The sequence below is a fragment of the Sardina pilchardus genome, chromosome 1 (genome assembly GCF_963854185.1).
Source record: "Sardina pilchardus chromosome 1, fSarPil1.1, whole genome shotgun sequence".
In the NCBI taxonomy this organism is placed as follows: Eukaryota; Metazoa; Chordata; class Actinopteri; order Clupeiformes; family Clupeidae; genus Sardina; species Sardina pilchardus.
In genome coordinates, this window is record NC_084994.1 from 26,353,380 (window position 1) to 26,368,713 (window position 15,334).

The 15,334-nt window shown below is 40.1% G+C and overlaps 1 long non-coding RNA gene across 1 annotated transcript; it reads left to right on the forward strand.

The window, feature by feature from the left end:
- Positions 1–11,640: 11,640 nt before the first annotated feature.
- LOC134087083 (uncharacterized) lies at positions 11,641–14,515 on the forward strand. Its single transcript, XR_009939800.1, has 3 exons — positions 11,641–11,686; positions 12,402–12,483; positions 14,355–14,515. It is a non-coding gene; the product is annotated as an uncharacterized LOC134087083 (long non-coding RNA).
- The last annotated feature ends 819 nt before the right edge of the window (positions 14,516–15,334 follow it).

A 15,334-nucleotide genomic window follows, 5' to 3' on the forward strand; every position in this document is an offset into this window, starting at 1 on the left:
CATGTGTCATCAGCAGTAAACTTGCAAGCAGTAATTCTCCCAGTTGAATTCAAAAGCAGGTTCTAGATTTCAGTTCCTGCCTCCATATGAAATCATTTTCATTACTGTCTCCACAGGATTGTCATTTTTAAATGTTGATGCAGCCATGTCAAGCACAAAAGGCCCTGTGATTCTCACTACAGTCTGTTGCCTTCTATCAGGTAATTCTGCCATATCTTTACATTACTGCTTCTTAGGGCTGAGCTTTGAGGGCCTTGTCTTCTCAAAGATAGTTTACTATGTGCATCAAAACCAAAATATAAATTGATTAATTGATTAATCAGACAGTGAACTCTCTTGACAAAGTACTGAAGCAGCATCTGGCTCTCTAACTAATCTAAAAGTGATGGATGATTTCAGAAAGAGAATAAACCCAGTGGTGTTTATTTGTTTGTGTGTGTCCATGTTTCAGGTGTTCTGAGTTTCTGGAGTGTGACCTACAACCAACAGAGCATCTGTGCATTGAAGGGCTCCTCAGTGGAGCTCCACAGCCATTACACATACCCTCTTGATCATACAGTCACAAAGGCATTCTGGTTTACCACATGGGTGGATGGTGAAGAACCCTATGACATACTACTGGATAAACATTATGAAGGGCGAGTGACTTACACTGAAAGTAATCAAAATAGTCACACTATAAGGATAAGACACCTGACCACTAGCGACTCAACCCATTATCGCTTCAGATATATAACTGATAAAGAAGGAGGAAAGTATTCTGGTGGAAATGTTGAACTCGAAGTTACAGGTACTTTTCATTACTACATACATACAAATGTTCAGAGTCATGTAAGTTAACAGTGTGTAATAAATTGTCTATTAATACAATGACATTTATTTCAGAACTGCAAGTGCTGGTTAATCCTGCAACATTGAAATGGGGTGATTTTGTGACACTGACCTGCAACACCACCTGCAGTCTGAGTAAATACCCCAACTACATCTGGTACAGGAACTCACAGCCTCTGAGTAACTCACACACAATCAGCAGCAACACTCTGTCTGTACCCTTAGTTAGCAGAGAGGATGCTGGTTATTACTCCTGTGCTGTAAGAGGACATGAGGATCACCCATCACCATCTGTGTGTAAGTACAGATTACTTACTGCAGTTTTTTTGTTTTAGTTCTGTTGCTACTGTGTTTTTTTCTGCAGACACAATGAGATAGAAAACCATGCAGAAGCAACGTTTGCACTATATTATTTCAATGACTTGCAGTTGCAATGTGTCAGTATACATTTTGAAAGTAATTGTAGCTTCCTTATGTCTGTTCCTGGTTATGACAATAGTAAGCATAGGATAATTAAGCGCAATGGATGATTTCAGTGGTGTTTATTTGTTTGTATTTATCCATAATTCAGGTAGTGGCTGGAGTATGACCTCCATCCCACAGAGCATCTGTGCCTTGAAGGGCTCCTCAGTGGAGCTCCACAGCTATTACACATACCCTTGTGATCATACAGTCATAAAGGCATTCTGGTTTACCACACGGGTGGATGGCATAGGAGAGGAGGATCTGAGAGAGGATGAACATTATCAGAGTCGTGTGGATTATACTGAAAATACCAACAATAGCCACACTCTGAGCATAAGAAACCTGGCCCTTGCTGATGCAAAAACATACACCTTCAGTTTTGTAACTGACAAAGAGGGAGGAAAGTATTCTGGTGGAAATGTTGAACTCACAGTTACAGGTACTTTTCATTACTACAGACATGCAAATGTTCAGAGTCATGTGAATTAATCATGTGTATTAAATTGTCCACTAATACAATGCAATTTCTTTCAGAACTGCAAGTGCTGGTTAATCCTGCAGCAGTGAATGAGGGAGACAATGTGACACTGACCTGCAGCACCACCTGCAGTCTGAGTACCAACCCCACCTACATCTGGTATAGGAACTCACAGCCTCTGAGTAACTCACACACAACCAGCAGCAACACCCTGTCCATAACCTCATTTAGCATCTATAATGATGCTGGTTATTACTCCTGTGCTGTAAGAGGACATGAGGATCACCCATCACCATCTGTGCGTAAGTACAGATTACTTACTGCAGTTTTTTTTTTGTTTGTTTGTTTTAGTTTTGTTGCCACTGCGTTTTTTTTTCTGCAGACACGATGAGATAGAAAAACATGCAGAAGCAAAGTTTATATCTATTATTTGTAGTAGTAGTAGTGATCATTTTAATGACTTGCAGTTGCAATGTGTCAGTATATATTTTGAAAATAATTATAATGTCTGTATGACAATAGTAAGTATAGGATAATTAAACACGGAGGATGATTTCAATGGTGTTTATTTGTGTGTGTGTGTGTGTGTGTGTGTGCGTGTGTGTGTGTGTGTGTGTGTGTGTGTGTGTATCCATGTTTCAGGTATTCCGAGTGGATATAGTGTGACCTACACCCAACAGAGCACCTGTGCATTGAAGGGCTCCTCAGTGGAGCTCCACAGCCATTACACATACCCTCTTGATCATACAGTCACAAAGGCATTCTGGTTTACCACACGGATGGATGGTGAAGAACCCTATGACATACTACTGGATAAACATTATGAAGGGCGAGTGACTTACACTGAAAGTAATCAAAATAGTCACACTATAAGGATAAGACACCTGACCACTAGCGACTCAACCCATTATCGCTTCAGATATATAACTGATAAAGAAGGAGGAAAGTATTCTGGTGGAAATGTTGAACTCGAAGTTACAGGTACTTTTCATTACTACATACATACAAATGTTCAGAGTCATGTAAGTTAACAGTGTGTAATAAATTGTCAATTAATACAATGACATTTATTTCAGAACTGCAAGTGCTGGTTAATCCTGCAACATTGAAATGGGGTGATTTTGTGACACTGACCTGCAACACCACCTGCAGTCTGAGTAACAACCCCACCTACATCTGGTACAGGAACTCACAGCCTCTGAGTAACTCACACACAATCAGCAGCAACACTCTGTCTGTACCCTTAGTTAGCAGAGAGGATGCTGGTTATTACTCCTGTGCTGTAAGAGGACATGAGGATCACCCATCACCATCTGTGTGTAAGTACAGATTACTTACTGCAGTTTTTTTGTTTTAGTTCTGTTGCTACTGTGTTTTTTTCTGCAGACACAATGAGATAGAAAACCAGAAGCAACGTTTGCACTATATTATTTCAATGACTTGCAGTTGCAATGTGTCAGTATACATTTTGAAAATAATTGTAGCTTCCTTATGTCTGTTCCTGGTTATGACAATAGTAAGCATAGGATAATTAAACAAGGAGGATGATTTCAGTGGTGTTTATTTGTTTGTATTTATCCATAATTCAGGTAGTGGCTGGAGTATGACCTCCATCCCACAGAGCATCTGTGCCTTGAAGGGCTCCTCAGTGGAGCTCCACAGCTATTACACATACCCATGTGATCATACAGTCATAAAGGCATTCTGGTTTACCACATGGGTGGATGGCACAGGAAAGGAGGATCTGAGAGAGGATGAACATTATCAGGGTCGTGTGAATTATACTGAAAATAACAACAACAGCCACACTCTGAGCATAAGTAACCTGAACCCTGATGATGCAAAAACATATACCTTCAGATTTATAACTGATAAAGAGGGAGGAAAGTATTCTGGTGGAAATGTTGAACTCACAGTTACAGGTAATTTTCATTGCATACATGCAAATGTTCAGAGACATGTAAATTAATCATGTGGATTAAATTGTCCATTAATACAATGCAATCTCTTTCAGAACTACAAGTGCTGGTTAAACCCTCAACAGTGAATGATAGCAAAGTAACACTGACCTGCAGCACCACCTGCAGTCTGAGTAACAACCCCACCTACATCTGGTACAGGAACTCACAGCCTCTGAGTAACTCACACACAACCAGCAGCAACACCCTGTCCATAACCTCATTTAGCAGAGAGGATGCTGGTTATTACTCCTGTGCTGTAAGAGGACATGAGGATCACCCATCACCATCTGTGTGTAAGTACAGATGACTTATTGCAGCTTTTTTTTTTTGTTTTAGCTTTGTTGCCACTGCGTTTTCTTTTCTGCAGACACTATGAGATAGAAAAACATGCAGAAGCAAAGTTTATATCTATTATTTGTAGTAGTAGTAGTGATCATTTTAATGACTTGCAGTTGCAATGTGTCAGTATATATTTTGAAAATAATTGTAGTATAATGTCTGTTCCTGGTTATGACAATAGTAAGTATAGGATAATTAAACACGGAGGATGATTTCAATGGTGTTTATTTGTGTGTGTGTGTGTGTGTGTGTGTGTGTGTGTGTGTGTGTGTGTGTGTGTGTGTTTGTATCCATGTTTCAGGTATTCCGAGTGGATATAGTGTGACCTACACCCAACAGAGCATCTGTGCCTTGAAGGGCTCCTCAGTGGAGCTCCACAGCTATTACACATACCCTTGTGATCATACAGTCACAAAGGCATTCTGGTTTACCACACGGGTGGATGGCACAGGAAAGGAGGATCTGAAAGAGACTGATCATTATCATGACCGTGTGGTTTATACAGAAAATAGCAACAATAACCACACTCTGAGCATAAGAAACCTGAACCTTGATGATGCAAAATTATATACCTTCAGTTTTTTAACTGACAAAGAGGGAGGAAAGTATTCTGGTGAAAATGTTGAACTCACAGTTACAGGTAATTTTCATTACTACAGACATGCAAATGTTCAGAGACATCATGTGTATTAGATTGTCCATTAATACAATGCAATTTATTTTAGGACTGCAAGTGCTGGTTAATCCTGCTATTGTGAAGGAGGGAGACACAGTGACACTGACCTACAACACCACCTGCAGTCTGAGTACCAACCCCACCTACATCTGGTACAGGAACTCACAGCCCATTGATAATCTACACACAGCAGACAACAGGCTGTACATACACTCAGCCAGTCCTGAAGATGCAGGCAAATACTCCTGTGCTGTTAAGGGACATGAGATTCACAGATCACCTGAAATGAGTCTCAGTGTCAGATGTAAGTGTGTGATTCATACCATTTTTTATGATGATTTTATATAACTATGGCATCTGACACTATAAATCCATGTATGGAATGTGAAATAAACATAAATGATTTGCTGACATAAAAGGTTTCTATCATATTCTCCAAGAATGGAATAGAATTGAATAGAATGGCCTTTACTGTCATTGTACATAAAAAACAAGGACATTTGCTGTGCTGTGCCTGAATCTTAAGACATACAAAAAATACAGTTCCACTCATACACAACATGTAAAAGACAATTATGAATAGTAAAAAACACTCTCTTGCAAATTCACAAATACACACACACACATACACACACACACACACACACACACACACACACACACACACACACACATGAAATATCATCAGCATCAAGTAGTCCCATTATTGCACATTGTCGTTTGGTTTGGTCTATTCGCTAATAGCCCTTGCATAGAAACTGTTATTCAGTCTGGTGTGCATGATCAGTGTTGTGTATCGCCGGGTACCAAAGAGAACAGGGAGTGAAGGGATGATGTTCCCCTGAGGCAACAAGTCCAGAAATTGTCCTCCAGAGAGGGCAGTGGAAGTCCAATTTATTATGACTGATTTTTATGCTCTTTCAGAGTCTTTTGTGACCTGCCTCAGTGCAGTTTGCACACCAGACTATGAGTATGTAAGGACTCTGAGCAGCTCTACAGACAGGTGGCTATTCTACACAGTGTCCATGGCATACTGTAGGAGATAGAGCCACTGCTGCACCTCTCTGACAAGGGCAGAGGTGTTAACTGTCCATGTGAGATCATCACTAATGTAAGTCTCCAGAAACTTGACCCAGCCAACCCTCTCATCTTGGCAAGAGGAGATTGGTCCTCACGGTGTCTCATAAAATCACTAATGAGGTCTTTTGCCTTGTTGGTGTTGAATGTGAGGTTATTGAGGTCTTTTGTCTTATTGGTGTTGAGTGTGAGGTTATTGAGGTCTTTTGTCTTGTTGGTGTTGAATGTGAGGTTATTGAGGTCTTTTGTCTTGTTGGTGTTGAGTGTAAGGTTATTGAGGTCTTTTGTCTTGTTGGTGTTGAGTGTGAGGTTATTGAGGTCTTTTGTCTTGTTGGTGTTGAGTGTGAGGTTATTGAGGTCTTTTGTCTTGTTGGTGCTGAGTGTGAGGTTATTGAGGTCTTTTGTCTTGTTGGTGTTGAGTGTGAGGTTATTGAGGTCTTTTGTCTTGTTGGTGTTGAGTGTGAGGTTATTGAGGTATTTTGTGTTAGTGGTGTTGAGTGTGAGGTTATTGTCTATGTACCAGTCCAGCAGTCTGTTTATTTCCTCACGGTACTGGGTTCCATTGTTGTTAGAAATAAGATCCACCACTGTTGTGTCATCTGCAGATTTAGTTATTGTGTTTATTGGGTGTGTGGGAATGCAGTCAAAAGTGTCAAGTGACTAGAGTGCTGGTCCCAGGCACCCAAGTGCTGATGGTAAGACTAACTGGGAGAGAGTTGTGTACCAAGTCTATCTGTGGGTGGTTGGAAAGAAAGTCTTTAATCCACAAACAGCACACAGGAAGCTATTGAAACCCAAGCCGAACAGTTTGTTGACTAGCCTGCAGTGGATGATGGTATTAAAAGTAGAGCTATAGTTGATAAAAAAACATTCTTACATATGCTCCCTTCTTGGCAAGGGGTGTGAAACTTGAATTACAAAGACTCTTTTAAAGACAACTTGTCAATATTTAAACCTGTTTATATACGTGCTACCCATGTGTCATGATCATATATTGGTTAATTGTTTTGTGAAATTAAATAACATTTTGTCCAGTATCTACCTATACTGCATGGTGTTAAACAAAATCAACTCTGACTTTGCTGTGATCAGTGCCGACTTCTGTTGTTAAAATATAGATGTTCCAAGAAAAACCTCCGTATCAGTCAGCCCCTCTGTTGACATAGAAGAGGGCAGTTCAGTGACTCTGACCTGCAGCAGTGATGCCAACCCACCTGTGCACACCTACACCTGGTACAATTTGTTTGAAGGTCGCGCTTCACACGTTGGATGGAGTCAGAATCACAGCCTTGTCAACATCATCTCTGAGCAGAGTGGACTCTACTACTGTGTGGCTGAGAATGAGATTGGGAAACACAATTCTTCACCAGTACACATAAATGTAACCTGTAAGTGTGGAAATTGTAATACACAGACTCATTTAAAGATAAAATCTCAATATTTCAACTGCCCACACATCTGTCACTCATGTATTTTGGCAGGTAAATCATATTGCTGTTGATTGTCTTGTGAATTCCAAATAGTATTGTGGCAGGACGGCCTCTAGTACCTTATTGAGACCCCAGAATCCCCCCCACATACCTATATGCTATGAGAGGTTACCCTTTCATCTGTGTAGTGTGTTCTTCTTCTCAGCATTTCTCTATTGATTTATTTTTAAACAGGTAGACTTCTCACATTTAAATTTGTCAGCAAAGCAATGTTTTTCTAAATGTTTCTCTTTAGATCCTGACTCACACAGAGGAATCCTGTTTAGTGTTTTGAGGGGCATCTCAGCTGTAGCTCTCCTGCTGGTGGTCATCGTGTGTTGGAGGCAAGTAACAGAGAAATACTTCTATATTGGTTTATTGAGACTAATTACAGAGACTTATTTTACAGAATAAAATATATATTGAATATAATATATTCAATATATATTTTATTCTGTAAAATAAGTCTCTGTAATTAATAATAATATGTAGCTATTCTGTGTCTGCACGCAATAGGTTAAACTTTGTTTGTGTTTTGGAATAAAGGAGACAGAAGACTCAATCAACAATAACCTCAAGGAGCACACACAGCAACACACAGGTAAACACTGCCTATTTAAAGGTGTCCCAACTAAATCTAGCACCATAATATAATTATTCCTATTGTAATGTACTGTATACAGATGGTCAGAAATAAACTGCATTAGGGCATTTCCAGTATATACTGTACACATTATGTTTTGCTAATGTTATTGATCAGTCAGTCAGTGAGCGCACACAGCTCAGGTTATGCCAATGCTTTGCTAATGCTTTGTTAATGTATCTGATCACTGTGTGCACACAGCTCAGGTTACAGTACACCTCTAAACACATTATTATTGCTATAGGACTCAAGTGATGACACATACACAGCTCTGAACCTGAGGACCATATCACCGGAATATGACACTCTTGCAGTAAGTTCTTGTCTCTCCTTGTTTAATAAGATGGCTGATTGCTTTGACATTGATTGCTATTGAAACAGAGATATTTAATGATTTCAGATATTCTCAGACTCTGACAGCTAATAGGCTATATACACGGAAGGCTGTTCAGGTACCTCAATTGTTTAGTGTGGAGCGTTAGCTGTGTTGTCAGTCATTACATGTTCATCCCAACACTGAAGGTATGGTTTGCCCAATAATAAAACTTTTAACACACACATGAAATCCTTTCATACCGTAACATGCTGATTCACCACAGTGTAGGTGCAACAACCAAGTGGGTCCATTTAGACACTAAATACATTATAGTGCATTGAAAACAATTGAGGTACCTGAACAGCCTTCGGAGCATATAGGCCTAGCATATTATCACTCAGCATTTTGAACTCAGTTGTGTGATGTTTACATTCCACTTATGCAAAGCAAGAGAACACTGATTTCGTCTGATTGAGAAATTTCAATAAATAGGGTAGAACTCTTCAAATTAACATACATGTAGACATACAAATTATGGTTATTCCAACTTGTACCCATCTGTGTACATTAACTGCATGTTCAGCCTAATTCTGCTGATGCAAGATGCACAGGTTCTCAGTTAACGAGGTATCTGACATGTCCATGAATATGATAATTTGTGTTGTTTTGCGCCAAATAATGTAAATATAATACAATAAAACAATATACATAATTATATGTTAAATGTAGGGCTGTCAAAATAACTGATTAATTTAGATTAATTAATTTGAGATGAAATAACTGATTAAAAAAATTAACGCAGATTAATTGATGACCTTTGACCCGGAGCCATTCTAGTCAGTAACCATTAGACCGTAAAATGGGGAAACGAGAATGTGCTGCCTGGATCATTGATTGGAAATTTTACTTTTAAAAAAACGGCCTGACGGTGTTAAAAAGAAAGTTTTGATTAAAACAAAGTCCTCTGCAATGCCTGCAGCACAGAATTTGCATATCACCGGAGTTTGTCAACTCTTAAGTACCACATTACTGCAAAGAAAAAGTGTTGACATTGCGATTTTGCGATTACATTTTATATGCGATTAATTTAGATTAATTAATCACAGAGTATGTAATTAATTAGATTAAAAAATGTAATCGATTGACAGCCCCAGTTAAATGACATTTATTTTATGTGTGTTGCTCTCAGAATGTGAAAGTATCAGCTGATGGTGCCACCTACACCTCTGCAACTTCAGTCCCAACTGAATCTCCAGACTACGGGAACTAAGAAAATGGTGTACATAGAGCATCAGCCGGGCCTGAAAGAATGGTCAGAAAAAGCAGAGAAATTGAACTGTGTAAAAGTCTGATAGTACGCAAAATATTCACTTCGTGTTACTGCTTAATCTAGAACAAATGTGTGAATGCTGCAATAATAGACAATCTGCGTGGAACTGCTTAGACTTAAAGAGCGTTTACTAAACTTAAAGAGTGTTTTTACTTAGACGTGAAGAGTGTTTACTAAAACTTAAAGAGTATACTTAGATTTAAAGAGTGTTTGCTTAAACCTCAACTTAGACTTAAAGAGTGGTTGCTTAAGATTTAAAATAACTTGTTTTAGAGATAAAGTGTGTTATGCTTAAATGAAATGTACTTTGAAAAAGTATAAGAAAAAAGGCTTACTAGAACAAAACTGTACAGAGGTGTCTGTCACAACAACAAACACATAAATGCAAATAAGTGTTGTTACAAAAACTTCTGGGGGAGTAAAATGATTCTGTGATTGTGTGATGAAGCGCTAACTTATCAAATATCAATACATGTGCAGTTTTTCTGTTGATTGTTGTTGCAGCATCAGTGTCTTGACCTTTCTCTGGTTTCCTTATTGTTTGAGGTGTGAGGTGTCCACCCATTTAGAGTAACATGCCCTCCACACTACTCTCTTAATATACACAAAACGTATAGTGGAGAGTTATGATGATTAGCAGCTCAGCAACCAAGAGAAAAAAAGACAAGAGTTGTGAAAGTATATTTCCTATGTCAAAAACTGTTAGTCTATATTATATCTGAGTTATGTTAATAAATAAACAATTTTGTCAACAATGTTTCGTGTGTTCATTATTGTGCTTCTCAACTGTAGGGGGGCCCTGAGAGCAAATCTGGTGTAGTGCTGCTTTAATAGTGAATCAGTCATAAGAAACCAAATAATAACACCATCTTCAACAAAGCAAATTTTTCTAAATGACACAAAAACAACCAAAGTGACTTTTGTTGGATACCTGTCTTAGCAAAGGTGATGGTCACCTCCTCACTCATAAAAGACAAACATTGGCCCATGTCAATTTACACAGTGTAACAGTTGCATACACAACACCACAAGGCTAGGCCACAAGAAAGCCCCACTCAATATCAGTACAGAACATCACAAGGCTACATCAGCACAGCAAATCATTATACAGTCCACTGCTACAGCCCTCAGACCACCTCCTGCAGGGAAGCTAAATCACGCACACACACACACACACACACACACACACACACACACACACACACTCTCTCACTCTCTCTCTCTCACACACACACACACACACACACACACACACACACAGTACATACTCCAGTTACTCTGTAAATTGTATAAACTTATGCAATGAGATCAAGAGGCTAAGAGATATACGGTAGTCAATTCAGCAACCCAGGTTCATCTCAATTATGGACCATAGCCATGTGTGAGTAACTATAAAGACGAGCAGCTGTACAAACCATCCTACTGTGGTTCACCAATCTTTTAAATGATCAGGAATTTTAAAAGGGTTTGGAGAGAGAATAGGAGGATCCCAAAGTGAGAGGATCAGAGTCTGCAGGAGATGGAGAACAGTTCACCAACTGCCATCACACATTCTAACAGTTTCCAGGCAGAGAACAAGAAGTAACCACATCAGCCCATCACCATAACAACCAGCGAACTGAGACAACCACAGAGTCACGTTCAGGACAAGGAGATGATGTCCGATCAACATCAACAGAGTATGGCGATACAATAGTGCCAAAAAACACTCGCTCGATAAATATACATTCGAGCGTATTTTATTATTTCGCACTCGTAAATATTAACTGCGAGCGCAAATTATCTCCGCGCGCGCGCGCAGTCAGAGGAAACTTCTCTCCGAGCGAGGAAAAAACTTCTCCGAGCGAGGAGAAATCTGACCAGCGGGCCAAACTGTCACTCTGCTCTCTCGAAGTTGATTTCTGCTCGCGCGCGAGGAAAGAAGATTTCTGCTCGCGCGAGGAAAGTTTGTGTCTCTACTTGGAGGCGGAACCAGGAATGGTACTGGCTCTTCTGTCATTGGCCGTTTCTGAAGAGTGAGATTTAATTGACAGCCCTCTTTACAGAAGCAACGATCTCCGAAGAAGAAGATGCCTCTACTGCTGAGCAGGCATTTTTTCAGGTAGGATAACCTGGACTGAATTCGATGGAAATATGTTACTGAGAAATATTTTGTGCAGTGTAGGTATAGCTAACTTAAGATCAGGCTATAGCTAGCTCTATGGCACTTGGTAGGCAACTCAACAGTAAAGGCGAATGTGACCCATTAGCTGCTACGTCAAATTCCTGCCCAAAAGTTGCAGAGACTTGCTCGTGTTTCACGTAAGAGATTCAATGTAAGCGATATCATGGGCAGCTTTACACGTTTTAGTACAACTGAAGCACTCATCTTCAGGTGTTTTTGACAGTTGAAGTTTAATGTCTCTCTAGCAGCTAGTGCAGAGCCGATAAGCCCTAGGTAACAATACAACATCTAGCTAAAGATATAGATAAATCTAGGTAACTAGTCAAGGACATGTTAGCTAGGTTTAGACTGTACTTTGTGTGTCTGTTTTTAACATTCATATTTCTTACACATTTTACTGAAACACAGATTGAACAGGTTATTGTGGTGTCAAAAGTAGAGTAGTACAAAATTGTAGTAAATTATTATGTAGTAGGTTATTGTGGTGATTGTTATTTGTGCCACTGTCACAGCACTCAAAACTTAATGTCATCATTACAGTAATTGTAATGTGCCGTAATTAATTGGCATTGCTATTCTTGATCTGGATTTAGTTGAAAGTGGTCCTGCGATATGTTTCATTCTTTTTCTACCTGTCTGTGCTTTGCATCAGGTGCATTGGATGCGACTCAGGTGAGGACAGGGGAACTGTAGGCTCAAGTGAGAGGACTGATGTAGCAGCTCCAGCTCTCCAGGTTTGTGTCTCGGATGCAGATTTGCGGTACTATAACTGATTTCCAACTGAACACATTTTCAGGTCTGTGTGGGCTCCAAAAAGATATTTTATTTCCAAAAAAAAGGCCATGTTTTTTTTTTATGATTGCACAGGATCTTCGTAAGGCCTATATCACAAAACTATAGGTGCGCCAATCAAGCACCTGCCTTAACCAGGCAGGGTGCACCCATAGGTACAGTGAAGGCTGAACAGCAGCAGCAGTATGAAAATGCATAGATAGCATAGCCTGACGAGCCAGACCCACATCAAGATGTAGGGTCTGGACACTCACCATAGACAGGGCTCAATCGGAGGGGTGGGATAAACAGTTGTCTTTCAAATTCCCTCCCCGCAATAGGATAACGCTAAACGAATCATCTTCTTGTTTTCAAGTAGCAGGATGCGTTACCGTAGCAACTTCTGGTCGCATGTCAGTCACCATTATGTTAAGCTCTGTGATTGGATCGCTGGTGCTGGGGGTTCTCAGCTCCCTGGCTCAATGGATCGTGCCTAGACTGCCCCGCCAGCCAAATTACATTTGCTGCCGCTAGGCGTCTAGATTTCTAGGCTATAGATAGCATGGAATAGCAACAAATACAACCACAATTATTTACATAGGACCAATATACCATCCAATACAAAGGGGAAAAAGAGACAGAAAAATAGCTTATGTCTGCAACACATGCACGACAGTTGCATTTGCTATGCCATAACAAGATGCTGGCTTTACTAGTAACATGATGGAAGCATCACAAGAAAGGGTTTAGATTGAAATACATGTGTGATCGAAAAGTCACTTAGAGATAAATAATGTATATTTTCGGAGCCCACATAGTGTGCAGACTATCTCCCTCTTTCTTACAGTACTCGTAACTTACCACTGTAATAGTAAATGTATTTTGATGAATTAGCATTGTTGCTTACAGTTTAGCAGGATGACAGACTCTGGAAATAAGCTATTCTTGATCTGGACTGGTCATTAAAGGTTGGGTACGGAATTAGCAAAACGGACGGCAGAGTTTGAACATATACAACCTCAAGTCCCGCCCTCCATGCACGAGCGACAATTCAAATGCGCAGCGCGAGAGCGAGCCAGGCTAAATGAAATGCCAGCCTGGCGTCTACAGCACTATGAGCTCTAGTCTCCATACAATCACTCACATCAACTTCCCCAATTACATTCTTTATTCACCTCCAAAGGGTTGTAGTACATATGGTTCAGTAGCCATAGGTGTGTATATTTGAACAGAATCTGGTTTGTTCTTACCAGGGCAATTATCTCCTGAAATATCCAAGTTTAGTGCTGGCCCGTTGGTTCGCCTATTCCACCGTAGCTCCAAGCTGTTAAGTTTCGATTTCATGTTTACAGCACTCTTCGTGTCACGGTAAAATGTAATTTTTGCTACATAGCTTATTTATTGCGTGGGTGATTGAGTTTCCGTAGATATCCGCTGCCTTAGTTAGTTTGTATAGAAATGAAGTGACACATACAACAAGAGGGGAACATGGACGTGCAGCAGCAGGCAGTTGGTTTCGTTTCAGCACTGACTCGCGGTCACCAGCTTTCGAAAGGGTCGCGCGCGGTGGGGAGGAGGAAGAGGAGTAAGACGTTAGATTGACGAACGAGCTGTGAAATGATGGTATGGGGTGAGGAATTCTATTGGCTGGAGTTTTTCGAGTCCTGCCCGTTCCGCAGATGATTGACGTGTTTAATTTACATTTCAGTGCTTCCAACTTAGTGGCTATAAGTGGGTTAGGAATAGGATTTCAAGTGATTTTGCAAAAATGGCCAACAAAGCTCATTCCATACCCTACCTTTAAGTGTTCCTGTGAAAACTGTGTTTCCATCAGGTGCACTGGATGCAGGTCAAGTAGGACAGAGGACCTGGAGCGACAAGTAAGAAGACTGACCACATGCAGCGGCTCCAGCTCTCCATATATTGTGTCTGGGATACGGATGCAGATGCAGACTACACAAAGCACAGAAGATGGGCCTAGATGCACAGCTACACAACTCTAACTCTTCAAGGATACCTATTCTCCTGGCGCTTCTGACACACCCAATGTGCACTTACTTACCATGTTTTTCTCTCCTCTACCTCCATCCTCTCCACCCTCCTTCTACCACTTTCTCCTCCTACCAGACTGATTATTACTTATAATGTATAGGCACTTCTATCCTTTAGCACTGACAGATGCAGTGGTAATTCCTACCTACAGTATGCTCCTAACTATGGTCTCCCCTGCACTGTAGCCTAGTTGAAATGTTACACATTCTGCCCAAATGTGAGATTGATTCTTGACTGCAGTTCTTAAGGCAGGACACTGAGAAAACGCTAGCCACCGTCCATCTTAGAATAGTAATTGGTTTATAGTAATTTGTACATTGTGTTTTGGATGTTCATGTATTTTTTCATGTATTGTACTTCCATCATCATATTGTTTCCCCATACAATAAAATATGTTCCTTCCTGACACTTTGACACCAATCTTTATATACAGTACATAGTAGATTTCAATCCGCAGCTGCCTGATCGGATTTTTAACAGGTTCTGGATGGATTCCCTTTAAAGTAATAATGTTTATGTCAACGCAGTCTTGTTGGCTGAAGTTAGTGGGTAAAATTTTAGCAAAGATGAACTTCTGGAACACCGAGTGAACTTTGGGGAAAGAAATATTTGTCTTGCATAGTGTTGCATCAATTTGCCAATTTCTTAGGCGTGTTTTTATGAGGTATGTTCTTGGATATGCAAATGATGATCATGTAAAGGACAGACACACATTTACACAATGGTGTACTACTCGCTTGGCCTTTTGTGTAAGGTGAACTT